Source organism: Mustela lutreola, chromosome 17 (genome assembly GCF_030435805.1).
Source record: "Mustela lutreola isolate mMusLut2 chromosome 17, mMusLut2.pri, whole genome shotgun sequence".
Lineage (NCBI taxonomy): Eukaryota > Metazoa > Chordata > Mammalia > Carnivora > Mustelidae > Mustela > Mustela lutreola.
This window is the reverse complement of record NC_081306.1, coordinates 29,376,134-29,397,513: the sequence shown is the minus strand read 5'-3', so window position 1 is coordinate 29,397,513 and position 21,380 is coordinate 29,376,134. Positions and strand designations below refer to the sequence as shown.

The 21,380-nt window shown below is 44.2% G+C and overlaps 1 non-coding gene across 1 annotated transcript; it reads right to left on the bottom strand.

The window, feature by feature from the left end:
• Positions 1-11,792: 11,792 nt before the first annotated feature.
• On the bottom strand, positions 11,793-11,899 carry LOC131820189 (U6 spliceosomal RNA). Its single transcript, XR_009349508.1, has one exon. It is a non-coding gene; the product is annotated as a U6 spliceosomal RNA (small nuclear RNA).
• Between the last annotated feature and the right edge of the window lie 9,481 nt (positions 11,900-21,380).

The following is a 21,380-nucleotide window of genomic DNA, read 5'->3' as shown; positions in this document are numbered from 1 at the left end:
CCCAGGGACAGGAGGCCATGGAGCTGCTGTCTCCTTAGGCAAAGAGGTTCAGGAAAGGCATGCTTTCTGCCCAGACTCCTTCCTAAGAGTGGAGCACGCACCCTGCCCTACTCATGCCCTCCTGTCTCCTTAGTAGCCAGGCTTCTTTCACTCTGCATTTCGAGCTGGTGACATTGTATTGCCACCGGCCGCTGTGCCTGCCAGGGCCGGATCTCCTGCTCCGCAACCTTTTCCAGACCAGAATGCCAACGGCTCCTGCTCTTCTCCCTGGGCAGCATGCTGCACCTTCCACAGACATACTCCTGGAGACCGCACTGAAAAACGTGTCCCTTTCCTTAAAGCTCTTTCCACAGGCACAACCGCGCTTCTCTCTCTGGCAGAGGGGATGCCCAGGCAGAGAGGCTTTCGCTGTATGTGGGTTTCTCCCACCGCGAGACTGGGCTCAAGCAAGCAGCAGCAGCCCACAGAACATTTCTCAGCGAATGATGTGCTTTCGCAGAGGCTTTGGCTTGGAGCGAACAGCACTTCGCTGCTGCTTCCTCATCAAGGCTTCAGTCGCGTCAGGGTAGAAGAGCTACGGGAGAGCTGGTGCCCCTTGGGCCTTGCTTTCCAGGGCTTCATGTTCGTGTCCTGGGTTCACCCTGCCAGGCCGAACTAAGCAGATACAGCCACAGCCCTGCAGTAGCCTGCATAGCCTAGGATGGCACTCTATGCACACTACCATCTCCCAGTGTAGGCATCGCTTGGCCTTTTACTCTGGCGCTCAGGCGGATTCTCGGACTAGGCCAGTGCTTTCCCCACAGGAAACGAGAGGTGACAGGATCCATGCACACCGCCCGTGCACTGAATAGGGAGCTTTGGGGGACCTTCCCCACTCCTTACCCTTAAACCGCATGCCTCCTCCAAGCTTCCACATCCTTAAGGAAAGGAGGACGGCATCTAACTCCCCATTATTTCAGGGAGCTGTTTCTGCGAGTTCAGCATAGGCGCCTGGTGGCTAGCGCATGTCTGCCCCAGGGACAGGTGGCCAAGGAGCTGCTGTCTCCTTGGGCCCAGAGGTTCAGGACAGGCATGCTTTCTGCCCAGACCCCTTCCTAAGAGTAAGCATGCACCCTGCCCTACTCATCCCCTCCTGTCTCCTTAGCAACCAGGCTTCTGTCTGTCTGCACAGGGAGCGGGTGATAATTGTATTGCCGGCTCTCCTGCTTCGCAACCGTTTCCAGACCAGAGGGTTAATGGCTCCTGTTCTCCTCGGACAGCGTGCTGCACCTTCCACAGACATGCTCCTGGGGACCGCACTAAAAAACGTGTCCCTTTCCTTAAGGCTCTTTACACAGGCGCAACCGCGCTTCTCTCTCAGGCAGAGGGGATGCCCAGGCATAGAGGATTCGCTCCATGGGGGATAATGGCACCGTGCTGAGGAGACCAGCTCAGGCAACAGGAGCATCCCTCAGACCGGACTCTGATTTCCCAAAGATTGCTGTGCTTTCCCAGAGGTGATGCCAAGGCAAAGAGGCTATCACTCTATACGGGTTTCATCCTTCGTGCTGCGAATATTAGGCTAAGGCAAGCAGCAACAGCAGCCCACAGAATCGACTCTGATTTCCCAGCGACTGCTATGCGTTCTCAAAGGTTTTCAGCTTGGCACAAACCGCACTTCGCTGCTGCTTCCTCAGAAAGTCATTGGGTGTTCACTCTGCGGGGCAGGGAAGAATTGCCGCGGGAGAGGTTGTGCCTCTTGGGATTTGATTTCCCGGGCTCCGAGTTTACGCCCGGGATTCACCTTGCTATGCTGAAATAAGTAGACAAAGTAACAACCCTGCAGCAGCGAGCTTGACCTAGCATGGCACTCTATGCCTATTACCATCTCCTGGGGTAGGTTAGGTTTTGCTTTTTGCTCTGGCTCTAAGGCAGACTCGGCTAGGTCAGTGCCTTCACCACAGGAGAGAGGAGGCGACAGGATCCCTGCACACGGCCCGTGCACAGATTATGGAACTTTTGGAGACTGTCTCCACTCCTTCCCCTTAAACCCCGTGCCTCCTACAAGCTTCCACATCCTAGAGGAAGACAGCATCTGACTCCACGTTCTTTCAAGGAGCTGTTTCTGCGAGTTTAACGTAGGCGCCTGGTGGCTAGCGCAGTCTACCCCGTGGACAGGTGGCCATGAAGCTGCTGTCTCCTTAGGCCAAGAGGTTCAGGAAAGGCATGCTTTCTGCCCAGACTCCTTCCTAAGAGTGGAGCACGCGCCCTGCCCTACTCATGCCCTCCTGTCTCCTTAGCAGCCAGGCTTCGTTCACTCTGCATTTGGAGCGGGTGACAGTTGTATTGCCACAGGCCGCTGTGCCTGCCAGGGCCCGTTCTCCTGCTTCGCAACCCTTTCCAGACCAGAATGCCAACGGCTCCTGCTCTTCTCCCCGGGCAGCGTGCAGCACCTTGCACAGAAATGCTCCTGGGACCCCAGTGTAAAACGTTTCCCTTTCCTTAAGGCTCTTTCCACAGGCACAACCGCGCTTCTCTCTCAGGCAGAGGCGATGCCCAGGCAAAGAGGCTTTCGCTGTATGTGGGTTTCTCCCACCGCGAGACTGGGCTCAAGCAGGCAGCAGCAGCCCACAGAACATTTCTCAGCGAATGATGTGCTTTCGCAGAGGCTTTGGCTTGGAGCGAACAGCACTTCGCTGCTGCTTCCTCATCAAGGCTTCAGTCGCGACAGGGAAGAAGAGCTATGGGAGAGTTGGTGCCCCTTGGGCCTTGCTTTCCAGGGCTCCATGTTCGTGTCCTGGGTTCACCCTGCCAGGCCGAACTAAGCAGATACAGCCACAGTCCTGCAGTAGCCTGCATAGCCTAGGATGGCACTCTATGCACACTACCATCTCCCAGTGTAGGCATCGCTTGGCCTTTTACTCTGGCGCTCAGGCGGATTCTCGGACTAGGCCAGTGCTTTCCCCACAGGAAACGAGAGGTGACAGGATTCATGCACACCGCCCGTGCACTGAATAGGGAGCTTTGGGGGACTGTCCCCACTCCTTACCCTTAAACCGCATGCCTCCTCCAAGCTTCCACATCTTGAAGGAAGACGGCATTTAACTCCCCATTATTTCAGGGAGCTGTTTCTGCGAGTTCAGCATAGGCGCCTGGTGGCTAGCGCATGTCTGCCCCAGGGACAGGTGGCCAAGGAGCTGCTGTCTCCTTGGGCCCAGAGGTTCAGGACAGGCATGCTTTCTGCCCAGACCCCTTCCTAATTGTTAGCATGCACCCTGCCCTACTCATCCCCTCCTGTCTACTTTGCAACCAGGCTTCTGTCTGTCTGCACAGGGAGCGGGTGATAATTGTATTGCCGGCTCTCCTGCTTTGCAACCGTTTCCAGATCAGATGGTTAATGGCTCCTGTTCTCCCCGGACAGCGTGCTGCACCTTCCACAGACATTCTCCTGGGGACCGCACTGAAAAACATGTCCCTTTCCTTAAGGCTCTTTCCACAGGTGCACCCGCGCTTCTCTCTCAGGCAGAGGGGATGCCCAGGCATAGAAGATTTCGCTCCATGCGGGTTTTTGACACCGTGCTGAGGAGACCAGCTCAGGCAACAGGAGCATCCCTCAGACAGGACTCTGATTTCCCAAAGATTGCTGTGCTTTCCCAGAGGGGATGACAAGGCAAAGAGGCTTTCGCTCTATACTGGTTTCACCCTTCGTGCTGCGAATATTAGGCTAAGGCAAGCAGCAACAGCAGCCAACAGAACCGACTATGATTTCCCAGCGACTGCTATGTGTTCGCAGAGGTTTTCAGCTTGGCACGAACCGCACTTCGCTGCTGCTTCCTCGAAAAGGCATTGGGTGTTCACTCTGCGGGGCAGGGAAGAACTGCCGCGAGAGAGGTGGTGCCTCTTGGCATTTGATTTCCAGGGCTCCGAGTTTACGCCCGGGATTCACCTTGCTATGCTGAAATAAGCAGACAAAGTCACAACCCTGCAGCAGCGTGCTTGACCTAGCATGGCATCTATGCCTATTACCATCTCCTGGGGTAGGTTAGGCTTTGCTTTTTGCTCTGGCTCTAAGGCAGACTCGGCTAGGCCAGTGCCTTCACCACAGGAGAGAGGAGTCGACAGGATCCCTGCACACGGCCCGTGCACTGATTATGGAGCTTTTCGGGACTGTCCCCACTCCTTCCCCTTAAACCCCGTGCCTCCTCCAAGCTTCCACATCCTAGAGGAAGATGGCATCTGACTCCTCGTTCTTTCAGTGAGCTGTTTCTGCGAGTTTAGCGTAGGCGCCTGGTGGCTAGCGCAGTCTGCCCCAGGGACAGGTGGCCATGGAGCTGCTGTTTCCTTAGACCAAGAGGTTCAGGAAAGGCATGCTTTCTGCCCAGACGCCTTCCTAAGAGTGGAGCACGCGCCCTGCCCTACTCTTCCCCTCCTGTCTCCTTAGCGGCCAAGCTTCTTTCACTCTGCATTTGGAGCGGGTGACAGTTGTATTGTCACCGGCCGCTGTGCCTGCCAGGGCCGGTTCTCCTGCTCCGCAACCTTTTCAAGACCAGAATGCCAATGGCTCCTGCTCTTCTCCCATGGCAGCGTGCTGCACTTTCCACAGACATGCTCCTGCGGACCGCACTGAAAAACGTGTCCCTTTCCTTAAGGCTCTTTCCACAGGCGCAACCGCGCTTCTCTCTCAGGCAGAGGGGATGCCCAGGCATAGAGGATTTCGCTCCATGCGGGTTTATGACACCGTGCTGAGGAGACCAGCTCAGGCAACAGGAGCATCCCTCAGACCGGACTCTGATTTCCCAAAGATTGCTGTGCTTTCCCAGAGGGGATGCCAAGGCAAAGAGGCTTTCGCTCTATACGGGTTTCACCCTTCGAGCTGTGAATATTAAGCTAAGGCAAGCAGCAACAGCAGCCCACAGAACCGACTCTGATTTCCCAGCGACTGCTATGCGTTCGCAGAGGTTTTCAGCTTGGCAGGAAACGCACGTCGCTGCTGCTTCCTCAGAAAGGCATTGGGTGTTCACTCTGCGGGGCAGGGAAGAAGTGCCGCGGGAGAGGTGGTGCCTCTTGGCATTTGATTTCCCTGGCTACGAGTTTACGCCCGGGATTCACCTTGCTATGCTGAAATAAGCAGACAAAGTCACAACCCTGCAGCAGCGAGCTTGGCCTAGCATGGCACTCTATGCCTATTACAATCTCCTGGGGTAGGTTAGGCTTTGCTTTTTGCTCTGGCTCTCAGGCAGACTCGGCTAGGCCAGTGCCATCCCCACAGGAGAAAGGAGGCGACAGGATCCCTGCACACGGCCCGTGCACAGATTGTGGAGCTTTTGGGGACTGTCCCCAGTCCTTCCCCTTAAACCCCGTGCCTCCTCCAAGCTTCCACATCCTAGAGGAAGACGGCATCTGACTCCCTGTTCTTTCAGGGAGCTGTTTCTGTGAGTTCAGCGTAGGTTCCTGGTGGCAAGCGCATGTGTGTCCCGGGGACAGGTCGGATGGAGCTGCTGTCTTCTTAGGCCCAGAGGTTCAGGACAGGCATGCTTTCTGCCCAGACTCCTTCCTAAGAGTGGAGCACGCGCCCTGCCCTACTCATCCCCTTCTGTCTCCTTAGCAGCCTGGCTTCTGTCTCTCTGCACTGGGAGCGGGTGATAATTGTATTGCCGGCTCTCCTGCTTTGCAACCGTTTCCAGACCAGAGGGTTAATGGCTCCTGTTCTCCCCGGACAGCGTGCTGCACCTTCCACAGACATGCTCCTGGGGACCACACTGAAAAACGTGTCCCTTTCCTTAAGGCTCTTTCCACTGGTGCACCCGCGCTTCTCTCTCAGGCAGAGGGGATGCCCAGGCATAGAGGATTTCGCTCCATGCGGGTTAATGGCACCGTGCTGAGGAGACCAGCTCAGGCAACAGGAGCATCCCTCAGACCGGACTCTGATTTCCCGAAGATTGCTGTGCTTTCCCAGAGAGGAGGCCTGGGCAAAGAGGCTTTCGCTCTATGCGGGTTTCTCACATCGTGCTGCGAATATTAGTCTAAGGCAAGCAGCAACAGCAGCCCTCAGAACCGACTCTGATTTCCCAGCGTTGCTATGCTTGCGCAGAGGTTTTCAGCTTGGCGCAAACCGCACTTTGCTGCTCTTTCATCAGCAAAGCTTTGGGTGTTCGCTCTGTCGTGGTAGGGAAGAAGAGCCGCGGGAGAGCTGGGGCCTCTTGGACTTGCTTTCCCGGGGTCCAAATTCACTCTCGGGGTTCACCTTGCTATGCCGAAGTAAGCAGACGCAGTCACAAATCTGCAGCAGCGTGCGTGTCCTAGCATGGCACTCTATGCCTATTACCATCTCCTGGGGTAGGTAAGGCTTTGCCTTTTGCTCTGGCGCTCAGGCAAACTCGGGATCTAGGCCAGTGCCTTCACCACAGGAGAGGGGAGGCCACAGGATCCTTGCACACGGCCCGTGCACTGGCATGGGGTACTGTGGGGGACTGTCTTCACTCTTTCACCGGCACACCCCCTGCCACCCACATCGCTGCCACATCTTGGTGGAAGACGGCATCTGACTGCCCGTTTCTCCGTGGGGTTGTTTCTGGGAGTTCCGAGTATGGCACCCGGTGGCAAGCCCAAGTCTGCCCTTGGGACAGGTGGCCAAGGAGATGCTGTCCCTTTGGGACCAGAGGCACAGGACAGGCCTACCTTCTGCCCAGACTCCTTCCTCAGAGTGGAGCACGCGCCTCTGCCCTAGAGGTCCCCTCACGTTTCCTTAGCATCCAGGCTTCCATCTCTCCGCACAGGGAGCGGGTGACACTTGTCTTGCCACCGGCCTGCTGTTTGTGCCACGGCAGGCTATCCTGCTTCCCGAGCGTTTCCCGACCCCAAGGCCAACGGCTCCTTGCCTTCTCCGGGGGCGGCATGCTGTGCCTTCCCCACCCTTGGCTTCTCTCTCAGGCAGAGGGGATGCTAGGGCAAATGGTATTTCGCTCCATGCGGGTATCTTCCACCGAGCTGCAGAGACTAGCTCAGGCAAGCAGCAGTAGCATCCCCAAACCCAACTCTGATTTCCCAAGGAACGCTGTGCTTTCCCAGGGGTGATGCCCAGGCAAAGAGGCTTTCGCTGTATGCGGGTTTCTCGCACCGCGAGACTGGGCTCAGGCAACCACCAGCTGCCCGCAGAACATTTCTCAGCGAATGCTGGGCTTTCGCAGAGGCTTTGGCTTGGAGCGAACAGCACTTCGCTGCTGCTTCCTCAGCAAGGCTTCCGTCGCGTCAGGGAAGAAGAGCTGCGGGAGAGCTGGTGCCTCTTGGGCCTTGCTTTCCCGGGCTCCATGTTCACATCCTGGGTTCACCCTGCCAGGCAGAACTAAGCAGACACAGCCACAACCCTGCAGTAGCGTGCATAGCCTAGGATGGCACTCTATGCACACTACCATTCCCAGTGTAGGCATCGCTTGGGCTTTTACTCTGGCGCTTAGGCGGAATCTCAGTCTGGCCAGACCAGCCCAGGGAAACAGTAGCAGCGCTCCGACTGGACTCTGAGTTCCCAAAGAATGCTGTGCTTTCCCAGAGGGGATGCCAGGGCAAAGAGGCTTTCGCTCTATGCGGGTTTCTCCGATCCTGCTGCGAATACTAGGCTAAGGCAAGCAGCAACAGCAGCCCTCAGAACCGACTGATTTCCCAGCGACTGCTATGCTTTCGAAGAGGTTTTCGGCTTGGCACGATCCGAACTTCGTTGCTGCTTCCTCAGAAAGGCATTGGGTGTTTACTCTGCGCGGCAGGAAAGAAGAGCTGAGGAAGTGCTGGTGCCACTTGGGATTTGATTTCCGGGCTCCAAGTTTACGCCCGGGATTCACCTTGCTATGCTGAACTAAGCAAAGTCACAACCCTGCAGCAGCGAGCTTGGCCTAGCATGGCACTCTATGCCTATTACCATCTCCTGGGTTAGGTTAAGCTTTGCTTTTTGCTGTGGCACTCCGGCAGACTCGGCTAGGCCAGTGCCTTCCCCACAGGAGAGAGGAGGCGACAGGATACCTGCACACGGCCCGTGCACAGATTATGGAGCTTTGGGGGACTGTCCCTACTCCTTCCCCTTAAACCCCGTGCCTCCTCCACGTGCTAAGACAAGTGTCACCCGCTCCCTTTGCGGAGTGATTGAAGCCTGGCTGCTAAGGAGACATGAGGGGACGACTAGGACAGGTACGCATGCTCCACTCTGATGAAGGAGTCAGTGCAGAAGGCAGGCCTGTCCTGTGCCTCTGGTCCCAAGGGGACAACATCTCCTTGGCCACCTGTCCCAAGGGCAGACGGGCTTGACCCCAGGTGCCATACCCGGAACTCGCAGAAACAATCCCATGGAGAAACGGGCAGTAAGATGCCGTCTTCCACCAAGATGTGGCAGCGTTGTGGGTGTCAAGGGGTGTGCCGGGGAAGGAGTGGATACAGTCCCCCACAGTTCCCAAACCCAGTCCACGGGCCGTGTGCACATATCCTGACGGCTCCTCTCTCCTGTGGTGAAGGCACTGGCCTAGACACCGAGTCTGCCTGAGCGCCTGAGCAAAAGGCAAAGCCTTACATACACCAGGAGATGGTAATAGGCCTAGAGTGCCATGCTAGGCCACGCACGCTGCTGCAGGGTTGTGACTGTGTCTGCTTAGTTCGGCTTAGCAAGGTGAACCCCGGGCGCGAACTTAGAGCTCGGGAAAGCAAGGCCCAAAAGGCACGAGCTTTCCCGCGGCACTTCTACCCTGTCTCGACAGAGCCAACGACAAAGCCTTGCTGAGGAAGCAGCAGCGAAGTGCGGTTTGCGCCAACCTGAAAACCTCTGTGAAAGCATAGCAGACACTGGTAAATCCGAGTCGGTTCTGTGGGCTGCTTTTGTTGCTTGCCTTAGCCTAGTATTCGCAGAACGATGGGAGAAACCCGCATAGAGGAAAAGCCTTTTGCCGGGGCATACCCTGAGGGAAAGCACAGCATTCTTTGGGAAATCAGAGTCGGGTCTGTGGGATGCTGCCTGCTGCTTGCCGGAGCTAGTCTCCACAGCACGGTGTCATAAACCCGCATGGAGCGAAATCCTCTTGGCCTGGGCATCCCCTCTACCTGAGAGAGAAGCGCGTTGATGCCTGTGGAAAGAGCCTTAAGGAAAAGGACAAGTCTGTCACTGCAGAGCGATGGAAGCCTGGCTGCTAAGGAGACACGAGGGGAAGATTAGGGCAGGGGAAAGGGCTCCACTCTGAGGAAGGAGTCTGGGCAGAAAGCCTTTGGGCTCAAGGAAACAGCAGCTCTTTGGCCACTTGTCCGTGGGGGAGTCATGGGCTTGCCACCAGGCGCCTACCCTGAGCTCGAGAAACAACTCCCAGAAAGAACTGGCCATCAGGTGCCGTCTTCCTCCAGGATGTGGAAGCTTGGAGGAGGCACGGGGTTTAAGGGGAAGGAGAGGGGAAAGTTCCGCAAAGCTCCCTGTTCAGTGCACAGGGCAGTGTGCAGGGATCCTGTCACCTTCCTTTCCAGTGGGGAAAGCGCTGGCCTAGTCCGCGAGTCCTCCTGAGCGCCTGAGTAAAAGGCCAAGCGATGCCTACACCGCGAGATGGTAGTGTGCATAGAGTGCCATCCTAGGCTACGTACGCTACTGCACGGTTCTGGCTTTGTCTGCTTAGTTCGGCCTGACAGGGTGAACCCAGGATGGGAACATGGATCCCGGAAAGCAAGGCCAGGAGGCACCAGCTCTCCCACAGCTCTTCTTCCCTGATGCGAATGAAGCCTTGTTGAGGAAGCAGCGGCGAAGTGCTGTACGCTCCAAGCCAAAGCCTCTGCGAAAGCACCGCATTCCCTGAGAAATGTTCTGCGGGCTGCTGCTGCTTGCCCGAGCCCAGTCTCTGGGTGGGAGAAACCCGCATACAGCGATAGCCTCTTTGCCTGGGCATCTCCCCTGGGAAAGTACATCTTTTGTTGGGAAATCAGAGTTGGGTTTGGGGATGCTGCTGCTTGCCTGTTCTAGTCTCCACAGCAGGTTGGAAGATACCCGCATGGAGCGAAATTCTCTTTGCCCTAGCATCCCCTCTACTTGAGAGAGAAGCGTGGTCGCACACTTGTGTCACCGCGGTACCCAGGAGCAAGTGTGGGAAGGTACAGCACGCCACCCCCGGGGAAGAGAAGGTGCCGCTGGCCTTAGAGTCGGGAAAATTGAACAGCCACATGCAGAAAAATGACATTGAATCATTTCCTTACACCATACATGAAAATAGACTGGAAATGGATGAAGAAGTATAATGTGAGAAAGAATCCATCAAAATCCTTGAGGAGAGAGCAGGTAGCAACCTCTTTGACCTCAGCAGCAGCAACTTCTTCCTAGGAACATCACCAAAGGCAAGGGAAGCAAGGGCAAGAATGAACTATTGGGATTTCATCAGATCAAAAAGCTTTTGCCCAGCAAAGGAAACAGTTAACAAAGCCAAAAGATGACTGTCAGAAGTTATCTGGGTGAAGATATTTGCAAATAACATACCAGATAAAGGGCCAGTATCCAAAATTTATAAAGAGCTTATCAAACTCAACACCCTAAGAACAAATAACCCAATGAAGAAATGGGCAGAGCACATGAACAGACATTTCTGCAAAGAATACATCTAAATGGCCAACAGACACATGAAAAAATGCTCCACATTACTCGGCATCAGGGAAATACAAATCAAAACCAGAATGAGATACCACCTCACACCTTTCAGAATGGCTAAAATGAACAAGTCAGTCAATGACAGATGCTGGCGAGGATGTGGAGAAAGGGCAACCCTCCTACACTGTACGCGGGAATGCAAGCTGGTGCAACCACTCTGGAAAACAGCGTGGAGGTGCCTCAAAAAGCAGAAAATAGAACTACCCTATGACCCAGTGATTGTAGTACTGAGTATATACCCTAAAGATACAAACGTGGCATTCTGAAGGGGCACATGCACCCAAATGTTTATAGCAGCAATGTCCACAATAGTTAAACTATGGAAAGAACCTAAATGTCCTTCAACAGATGAATCAATAAATAAGATGTGGTATATATGTACAATGGAATACTATGCAGCCATCAAAAGAAATGAAATCCTGCTATTTGTGATGACGTGGATGGAACTAGAGGGTATTATGCTTGGCGAAATAAATCGATCTGAGAAAGACAACTATCCTATGATTTCCCTGATATGATGAAGTAGAGATGCAACATAGGCGGTTTCGGGCGTACGAAAAGAAAAATAGAAGATGGGATTGGGAGGGAGACAAACCATAAAAGACTGAATCTCACAAGACAGACTGAGGGTTGCTGGGGGGAGGTGTGTTGGGAGAGGATGGTGGGGGTATGGACATTGGGGAGGGCAAGTGCTATGGTGAGTGATGGTGAGTGCTATGAAATGTGTGAACCTGGTGATTCACAGACCTGTACCCCTAGGGATAAAAACACATTATATGTTTATAAAAAAATTTAAAAAATAATTTTAAAAATCCATTAAAGAGAAAACACATATTGCAAGCCCAGAGCTAATCTCATATTCAATCAAAAAAGTTTGAAAGTTTTCCCCTTAACGATCAGAAAAAAGACAAGTGTATCCACTTTCACTACTCTCATTTGACATACTACTGGATGTCCTAGCCAGAGAAACAAGGAACACAAGGAAATAAGAGACTCCAAAAAAAAAAAAGGAAGAAGTAAAATTTTATTTTTTTGGATAACATGAACTTACATGTTAAAAAATCCTAAAAACTTCACAAAAAATTTTGAATAAACAAATTTAGTAAAGCTGCCAAATACAAGATCAATATATAACAGACAAGAATTTTGTTTTGTTTCATTTCTTTTTAATATGGAATGCTTCCCAGTTTTTCATGTCATCCTTGTTTAGTGATCACGCTAATCTTCTCTGCATCATTCCAATTTTAGTATATGTGCTGCCAAAGTAAGCACAAGACAGGAGCATTTTAACACTCTAATGATGAACTATCTGAAAAAATAAAGAAAACAATCTAATTCACAATAGCATCAAAAATAATAAAATACTTAGGAATAGATTTAACTAAGAAGATGAAAGATCTGTACTCCATAAACTATGACATTGATAAAGAAATTGAAGGAGACACAAACGGAAAGATAGCTCATATTTATGAATGGCAAGAATTAACATTGTTAAAATGTCCATACTACCGAAAACCATCTGTAAATCCAATTCCTATCAAAAATCCAATGTTAGGGGCGCCTGTGTGGCTCAGTGGGTTAAGCCGCTGCTTTCGGCTCAGGTCATGATCCCAGGGTCCTGGGATCGAGCCCCGCATCAGACTCTCTGCTCAGCAGGAAGCCTGCTTCCTCTTCTCTCTCTGCCTGCCTCTCTGCCTGCTTGTCATCTCTCTCTGTCAAATAAATAAATTAAAAATCTTAAAAAAAATCCATATAATTTTTTTTAAAGATTTTATTTATTTATTTATTTTTTTAAAATTTTTTATTTTTTATAAACATATATTTTTTATATACATATATTTTTATCCCCAGGTCTGTGAATCACCAGGTTTACACACTTCACAGCACTCACCAAATCACATACCAACAGAAGTAAGTAAAGAATCCTAAAATTTATATGAGACCATAAAAGACGACAAATAATCAAAGCAGTTCTGAGAAAGAATGAAGAAGAGAAATTACACTTCTTGATTTGAAACTATACTACAAAGCCCTCATGCTCAAAACAATAAAGTATACTGGCATAAAAAAAGACCCATAAACAAGTAGAACAGAATTGAGAGTCCAGAAATAAATCCTTTCATAGTCACCTAATATTTGACAGGGGCCAACATATGTAATGGGTAAAGATAGTCTGTTCAATAAATGATATTTAAAACTGAATAGTCACATAAACAGTAAAACTGGAACCTTATATCACTCATAAGTCTTAACTTGAAATAGATTAAAGACTTAAAGGTGATGCATGAAACTACATTTCCTAAAGGAAAACATAGGAAAAATTCTCCTTGACATTGGTCTTGCCAATAGTTTTCTGGATACCAGACCAAAAACACAAGCAAAAAAAAAGCAAAAATAAATAAATGGTACTACATCAAACTAAAGTTTCTGCATTGCCAAAAAAAAAAGAGAGAGAGAATGAAAACACAATCCACAGAATGTAAGAAAATACTTACAAATCTTATATCTGAAAAGAGGTTAATAACCAACAGATACAAATAGAAAAAATATATATAATTAAAAAATAGCAAAAGGATCTCAATAGACTTTTTTTTTTTCAAAAAAGTTATATAAATGACCAACAGGAGCATTAAAAAGTGCTCAATGTAAAAAACTCAGGACAAAGTCATTATGTTGTTGTTGTTGTTGTTGTTTACCTCTGAAAAACACAGCAAGATATTACTACCTATTAGAATATATACTACCCAAAAATTGAAACTAACAAATTTTGGTAAATATTGGGGAAAATGGGGAACTTATGCACTGTGCTAGGGATATAAATTTGTATGGAAAACAGTATGGATATTATTCATATTATTAAAAGTAAAAATACCATATGATTCAGTAATCCCACTTCTAGGTATATATCTAAAGGAAACGAAGTCACTGTTCAAAGACATATCTGCACTCTTATGTTTATTATAAAATTATTAACTCTAAGCAAGAGATGGAAATAACTTCAATATCCATTAATGGATGAATGAATAAAATAAGTATGGTTAAAATATACTATGGAATACTACTTAACCATGAAAAATTAAGAAATACTGCCATTTACAACAGCATGGATGGATCTTGAAGGTGTTATACTAAGTGAAATATTTCAAAGATTTTATATATTTTTTTAATTTATGTATTATGATATCCCTTACATACAGGATCTGAGGAAAAGGCAAACTAATGGAAACGTAGAGTTGAGTTGACAAGGGGTGAACCTGGGGTGGAGTAAGGTGGTCAAAGGGTGCAAACTTGCAACTATAATATGAAAAAGTTCTGGGGATCTAATGTACAGCATGATGATCATAGTTAATAATATATACATACATTTTTATTGTGCTTCCCTTTATTAAACTTTGCATATATCACATTCTTACAAGTTGAAAGTTTATAGCAATCTTGTATAAAAGAGGTCTGCTGCCACCATTTTTCTAACAACATTTGTTCATTTTGTGTCTCTCTGTCACATGTTGGTAATTCTTGCAATATTTCAAGTTTTTTCATTATTATTGTATTTGTTATGGTGATCTGTGATCAGTAATTATGACCCACTGAAAACTCAGAACTAGTTTACTTAAGGTATATACATGGTTTTTCTTTAAAAACATAATGCTTTGGAACAGTAGAGTATAGTGTTTATTTTTTATATGCACTGGGAAACGTAATTTTTATTTGCACTGGGAAACCAAAAAAAATAATAATTTGACTTAGTTTTTTGAGATAATCACTTTATTGAGGCAGTCTGGAACAAAACCCACAAGACCTCTGAAGTTTATCTCTACTATACTATATACATAAAAGTTGCTAAGAGAATAGATCTTAAAATTCCTTACGATACATGCATAAAAATCAGTGGCAACTATACAAGATAGATGTATTAACATTTTTATGTAGATTATATTGCAATAAAGATGTATACCAATTTATCAAATTGTACAAAATTTACACAATGTTAAAAGTTTGCAATGTTATAAGAAATCATTTCTTACATTTACAAATTATAATATGTCTTTTTTTTTTCAATAAAGCTGGAAAAAACTTTTTGTAGAATTAATCTATTTTTCAAAAAAGGAAGTAAGGAAGTAGAAACTGCAACGAACTCTGAAATAATAGAATATAAAATCCATTTTCGTTATATACACTGTGACAAAAACTATTACTTAGTTTACAATGAAGGAGTACTTATGAAGCATGAAGGATGGCCTATAAATAAGGCTGAAAGAGCTCAGTTTTAAGGTTTAAATTTAAAATCTTCTTTTGAAATACTAAACTGACCACCCAGTTTTCCAAACATAAATGTCTTAACTGCATGAATTTATTTCATACAACTCTATAATCTAGTTTCATAAGAAAGCAGCATGCAAATTTTGAATAAGACAGACTTGCTTAAGTTTCCTTATGTCCAACAGTAAAGGATACTTCCCTAAAAATAAATAGAAGAAAAATCAGCATATTTATTATGATAATTATTATTCATAATGAGATTCATATTGAATTAGGGAATATATATCCTCAGAGGGGGTAAAGTAAAATGAAATTTATTTTGGTAAATGTGTCTGTGAATAGTCAATACAATGCCTCAATATAAATGAATATTACCATTTTGAACAATTTAATTTATTATAAGTATAAAAATAGCTATCATTTTAGCATGGAATATGAGACACTCATGCTCCATGCTTCATCACATCCACACAACAACTCTGCATAATAAGTATTATCATCACCATTTCATGGGTGAAAAAACTGAGGCTAACACATTTAGATAACTGGTTTATGATTACATGGCTAGTAAAGATGCATCACACTAATTTAGGCTTTATGATTTCAGAATTGTACTCTTTCCACTGCACATTCTATTACTCTGTAAATACTTGGCCTGTTTTCATTTAGTTCTTTAATTTTATTCATGTGGTGATGGCTTAAAGCTTCATTTACCAAAAGCTCCCAAGAATTAAAAATGTCATGGATCTAATGTAGACATGGATATCATTAGTTAATGGGTAACTATATATTTTGCACTCTAGTGAGATAACAATCAGAGTATTTTTCTACGTTTTAGTCTCTCAGTGTTCAAAAGGACTTTGTTAAAATAGAAATATTTAGACAAAGGTGATCAAAAGTCTGGATCAGGTCACCTTAAGATAAATATGAGGAAACTGAGGAAACAAATGGAGATTTGAACACTGAGCTATGATATAATGAATGGTTTCAAGTATTTAGTAGAGTATAGAAAAGCCCTTTAAAGCCTGGTCTTAGCCTAGCATTGCAGCTTCTGGGATATCTGTCTATCTATCATTTATCTATCTAGATATATATTTGAAAACTTTTTTAACTTAAGATTTTGAGAAATAGAACATAATCAGCACCATAGAAGATCTGTTTATGATAACAACCTAGCCCCTCCTCCCAGTTTGTTAATATTCTCTCTTATTTAATGTAACATTGTGCAAATAGACCACTACTGATCTGCCGTTATGAATGAAATAGCTATAATCATCTGTGTGCATATCCTGGTGAAAATATTCATTTAGTTCCATGTTGTATTTCTAGGAATGGACCAAATCTTTATTTAAGTTTTTTAAGTTTTCTAAATATTGTCCAACTTACCTCAAATGTTTTTATTATGGGCACTTTCATTCTTTCACATTCTTGCAAGACAATTTTACTGTTGCCCAATATGGTAAGTGTGTAATAGTATGTCATTTTAGGTTTTAATTTATTTTTAATTTAATTCAATTTAATTCCAGATTCATAATAAAGATAAACAGTTTTTATATATGAGTGGCCATTTGGATTACCCTTTCTGTAAAGTACATGCTCAAATCTTTTGATTTGTGTCATACTGACTTCTTTAATAGTAGATATTCTGAATGAACTTTTAGCTGTGTAGGTCTTCTCTATTTTATTTTGAACTTGTTTTCATTTCAAAATCTTTATATTTATTTTCATAATCTGCTTTTATTTTGCTTTGTCTATTATCTATCTATCTATCTATCTATTTACAAGCAAGAGAGAGCGAGCAAGTGAGAGCGCAGGGAGGGATAGAAAAAGAAGGGGAAAGAATCTTAAGCAGGCTCCAGGCTCAGCACAGAGCCCAACTCTGGGCTCTATTTCACAACCCTGACATCATGACCTGAGCCAAAATGAAAGAAATAAAATACAATTAAGGTGTTAAAAAAAAAAGGAAAATGAATTGGAGGTTTAATTAAGTGAGCCACCCAGGCACCCCTGTGGTATCTTAAATTAGCTGTCATATCTTTAAAGTTCTAGAGTATCCATTTGGTTCATTTATAAAACCTTTCTCAATATCATTTTTAGTTTCAGTTTTTTGTTCAATTTGCTTCCCCTCTCATTTCTTTGAGCAAAAAATAAAGTCATTTTACAATCTTTATTGATCATTTTAACATCATACTTAATCCCATTTTGTCTATCAAATCTTGTTAATGGTTTTTCTTTGTGTGCTTTGTTACATTTTGCTATGTTCAAGACATTATATTTGAAACTCTTATTGAGTAGGGATAATTAAGAGCTATAATAATGGTATGGTCCTCCTTGGCAGGATTTTCTCTTATATCTGAGACTCTACAAGACAATCATACTCCAAATTCAGTGGTTGACTTTCTCAGTTTACACAGAAGGCATGGTAGGCTATAGTCTTATTTCTGCTTCTTCTTGTGCTTTGGGGATCTCAACTTAAATTTGGGTTGTACCAAAGTCCTCAAATTTGATTGCTGCTGGATTTTGAATTTTGTTTCTCTAGTATCAAGAGTCTATTAACAACACAGCTCAGTGTGTTTTAGCAGTTTCAAATGCTCTCATAGCTAAAATGGCTTCAGGGCATATATCTCTAGGCTCTCATTGTATTTCGTATTTTGGCCCAGTAATCCCAACCTTAATTTTTATAATCATTCTGATATTTTTAATTTTAAAAGCTATTTTGTCTGGATTATTAGTTGTCTTAAGTAGGAGTTTTTAGATCACCATTACTAGAAGCAACAACAAATATACATGAAAATGTCTGCAGTAGTTTATCACATCGTTATGGCTTTGAACTTCCGTAAGCTGAGGCATCCTTCTCTAATCACTTAGGCAAACTCCAATTTACCCTTTAAAACAACACAAGAATTGCTTCATTTAAGAACATGTTCAGGGATGACTCTTCCCCACTGTTCTTACCAACATTCCCACACACTCTTTGCTACCCACACCTTGTTTATGAACTTTCATTAGGTATATCAGCGTGACCAGAATTTTGCTCTATTGTATTTTTGTCCTTTAGAGCTTTAATTAAATATGAATTCCATAGGAAGTCTGTCCCTTTTCTTTCAAACCTGGGTTAGTTATTTCTTCTCATTCTTTGTCAGAAGTTACTTTATTAGAGAAACTTATAGCTCTATTGTGACTTTGGAGCCTTTACAGTTTTTTGACTGGAAAAATCACCCATCCCTGAGATTTTTACGCAGCTTCCTAGCTGATATTATTCAGAAATCTGTTCAAAACAGACTTTTTCAGGGAGGCCCTTTCGGACCACTCAGTTAAAAAGCCTCTTCTCAATCACTGCTCTTTTTAAAATGTGCTAATTTAGTTCAAATATGCATCACTATTAAAGAAAAACCAGTACGATTTTTTTTTTAAGTTGGCTTACCTATTATCTATCTCTCCCACTAAAATGATTCCTCTGTGCTGGGGTTTTGTTGTGCTCATCTTAGGCCTGGCACTCCATAAATTGTCTCTGAATGATTGAATTGTTTGACTCCCTTGCTAGATTCTCAACTTCATGAGGCCAAGGATTGTTCTATTCAGTCCTTCTTTATCCTCCATGTCTGTTATATTGCAGTCCCTTACGTGACTAATGGGAAAAATCACAGAAAGAAAGAGTTAAAACAACAGAAAAACCCTGTAGGTTCAATAACACAAAGCTTTCTAAAATTATTTAGCCCAGGAATTGAATACTGGCTGCACTTTTGATTTTTTTTAAATGGTATTGAATTTAATTTAAATGGAAATACTTGAATGGTAGAACAATTAAAAAATTATAAAAGCAACTTGCTCCTTAAAGTAAGAATTATATAGGGCATCTCTCCTAAAAGCAAAATTTTCAAATGTCAAACATCTGAAAGCATAGAAGGAGAAGTAAGAGTGTGAATTGTACTTCAATGCTCTTTTCTTTATATTCAGCAAACAGCTTCATTCACACCTTTCCAATTTTTTCAACTCTTTTGACAAAGCCTTAAGAGGAGTTACTGCTGATGACAACCATCACAGCCTAACAGGAGAAATTTTATAAAGAAAAATAATAGCATGTTTTTCCCAAATTGTTAAGGATATGGTGAAGCTCTGTCGGATTCAAAGGAGGAATGTGCAATTCCATGCTATATATCATAATAACTTATTTTAATAGTGGCTTTGCAATTTTTCAGATATATCCATTTACTGAAACCACTATCAAATAAACAGAAACAAACAAATTAACAGGGGTTCGAGACAGAAGTTATCTAATCTAAAAATAGCACATGTTCACAGAATACACAACACATATCCCAAGTACTACTATAGGTTTCAAGTAATAGTCAAAACAATAGTAAAAATGATTCAGACCCTACCAGTCAAATCATAAATGGGACCTTAACTGTAAATCCTTATCTTTAGATCAAAGCGCGTAATTGGGTGCTGAAGATACATTATAGAACTAATATGTTATAGAACTCCTCTGAAATGAGTCATTTATTCCATCACTTTTCCTGCACAGCTGCTGACCCATGTTTTGGTTCCTGGAAATAGCTGCTACCCTGTCATACTTCTTAAAAGCACATATATTGATAACTCTACTCATTCCTCCATTCCTCTGTGACTGTCACTGTGTTAAAATGTGGAATCAGCTGACTCACTTGGGGTGGTAATAAAGTAGATGAGTTTGCAAAGTATTTTGTTATTTCTAAAAATGCAAAAACCAAATTACATTGAAATCATAAGGGGTGTTTCAGGGAGAGCTGTAGGATGTGGTTTCTTGTGTAATCCACAGAGATTAGCTCCAACACATATTTCAACTCTCCTCTAGGAGCAACCTTAGTGGTAAAGCAAGAAGATAAACAGATGTATACGCACCCTGGCACAAAATTATCACTTATGTTTGGCTTCCTAGTCTCCTCGTGTTACTTATTTAACTTCTCTCTGAAATCAGGGAACACAGAATCTCAATCAGTTGACATTTTTCTACTGAATGACCCAATAGTGTGATCATACCCCTAAGACTTTTTTAAATTATTTCACTCATAATCCCAAATCTGCTTTGCTTCCTCATCTGAGTACACTGTAATTTGATTTCAAAATGAGGACAGTTGTCAGTAATGCCACATTCATTAATCTATTTTACAATTCCATGTACTTAGAACTATGAAGATATGTTAATAACATCCATTCCAATAAGCCACCCTAAATTTATTATCATGAAACAAGACCTCAAGTAAGAGAATTCAAAATCATCCATGTATTTGCAACTTATTGCAATAAAGCCTTTATCAATAGACTTCCCTGTGCACATGGTGGTCAAATTGCTGGTGAAAACCAGCCAGATCTATTACAAGCTTTCTCATGGCTTCTAGGTAACCCAAGTGAGCCTTTATTGATACTGGGAAGGGATAAAGCAGGGAAGGGATAAACAGTGGTGTAAGAATTGGCTAGACAAAAGTAATGACTCTCATTGCAAAGTGAATATTTGAAAGCAAAAGAGCCTGTTGGGAATATTGTTTTATAAAATAGTGGTTTTTTTAATTAACTTTTTAAAATTCAATTAGTTAACATATAGTGTACCATTAGTTTCAAATGTAGATTTCAGTTATTCATCCATAGCATATAATAGCTAATGCTCAGTACATACTGTTATAGCTTCTTGAAAGCAGAATTTTAACCCACTGAGCCACCCAGGCGCCCTTGAAAGCAGACTTTTAGATCACATTTTCTGATTACTTCCATGTAGTACAACACTTTCCTGCTAGCAACCATCAAAACATACTGTTTGTTAGAGGAATTTCTTTAATAATAAATAAATAGGAATTTATTTAAATTTATAAATATATAAAATAAATAGGAATTTATTTAAATTTATTTAAAATTGCACACTTTCATTGTTCATAGTTGGTAGCACTGATATATCACTTTCTTTTTACTTCTCAGTGCATTCTCTTTACACAAAATAGATATATATTTTAAAAGAATCTGAATCTGTGGCAAACTTTTAAAAAACCCAATACAGTAAAGTATATCATTTTTTTTTTAATAATTTTTTTATTTTTTATAAACATATATTTTTATCCCCAGGGGTACAGGTCTGTGAATCACCAGGTTTACACACTTCACAGCACTCACCAAATCACATGCCCTCCCCAATGTCCATAATCCCAACCCCTTCTCCCAAACCCCCTCCCCTCGGCAACCCTCAGTTTGTTTTGTGAGAATAAGAGTCACTTATGGTTTCTCTCCCTCCCAATCCCATCTTGTTTCATTTTAAGTAATCTCAATTATCTTCCTCAATTGTGATAGTATATCCTTCTATCTAGGCCAGATATTGTATGAGGGATTTGAAGAGACATACTTTTCTAAATTTCACTTTTCTCATCTGCAAAATGCTTATCAGGATCCTACAATAAAATACACTTACAATTTTTAGATGAAAATTTATTTACTTATTTGAGATTTTATTTCTTTATCAGAGAGA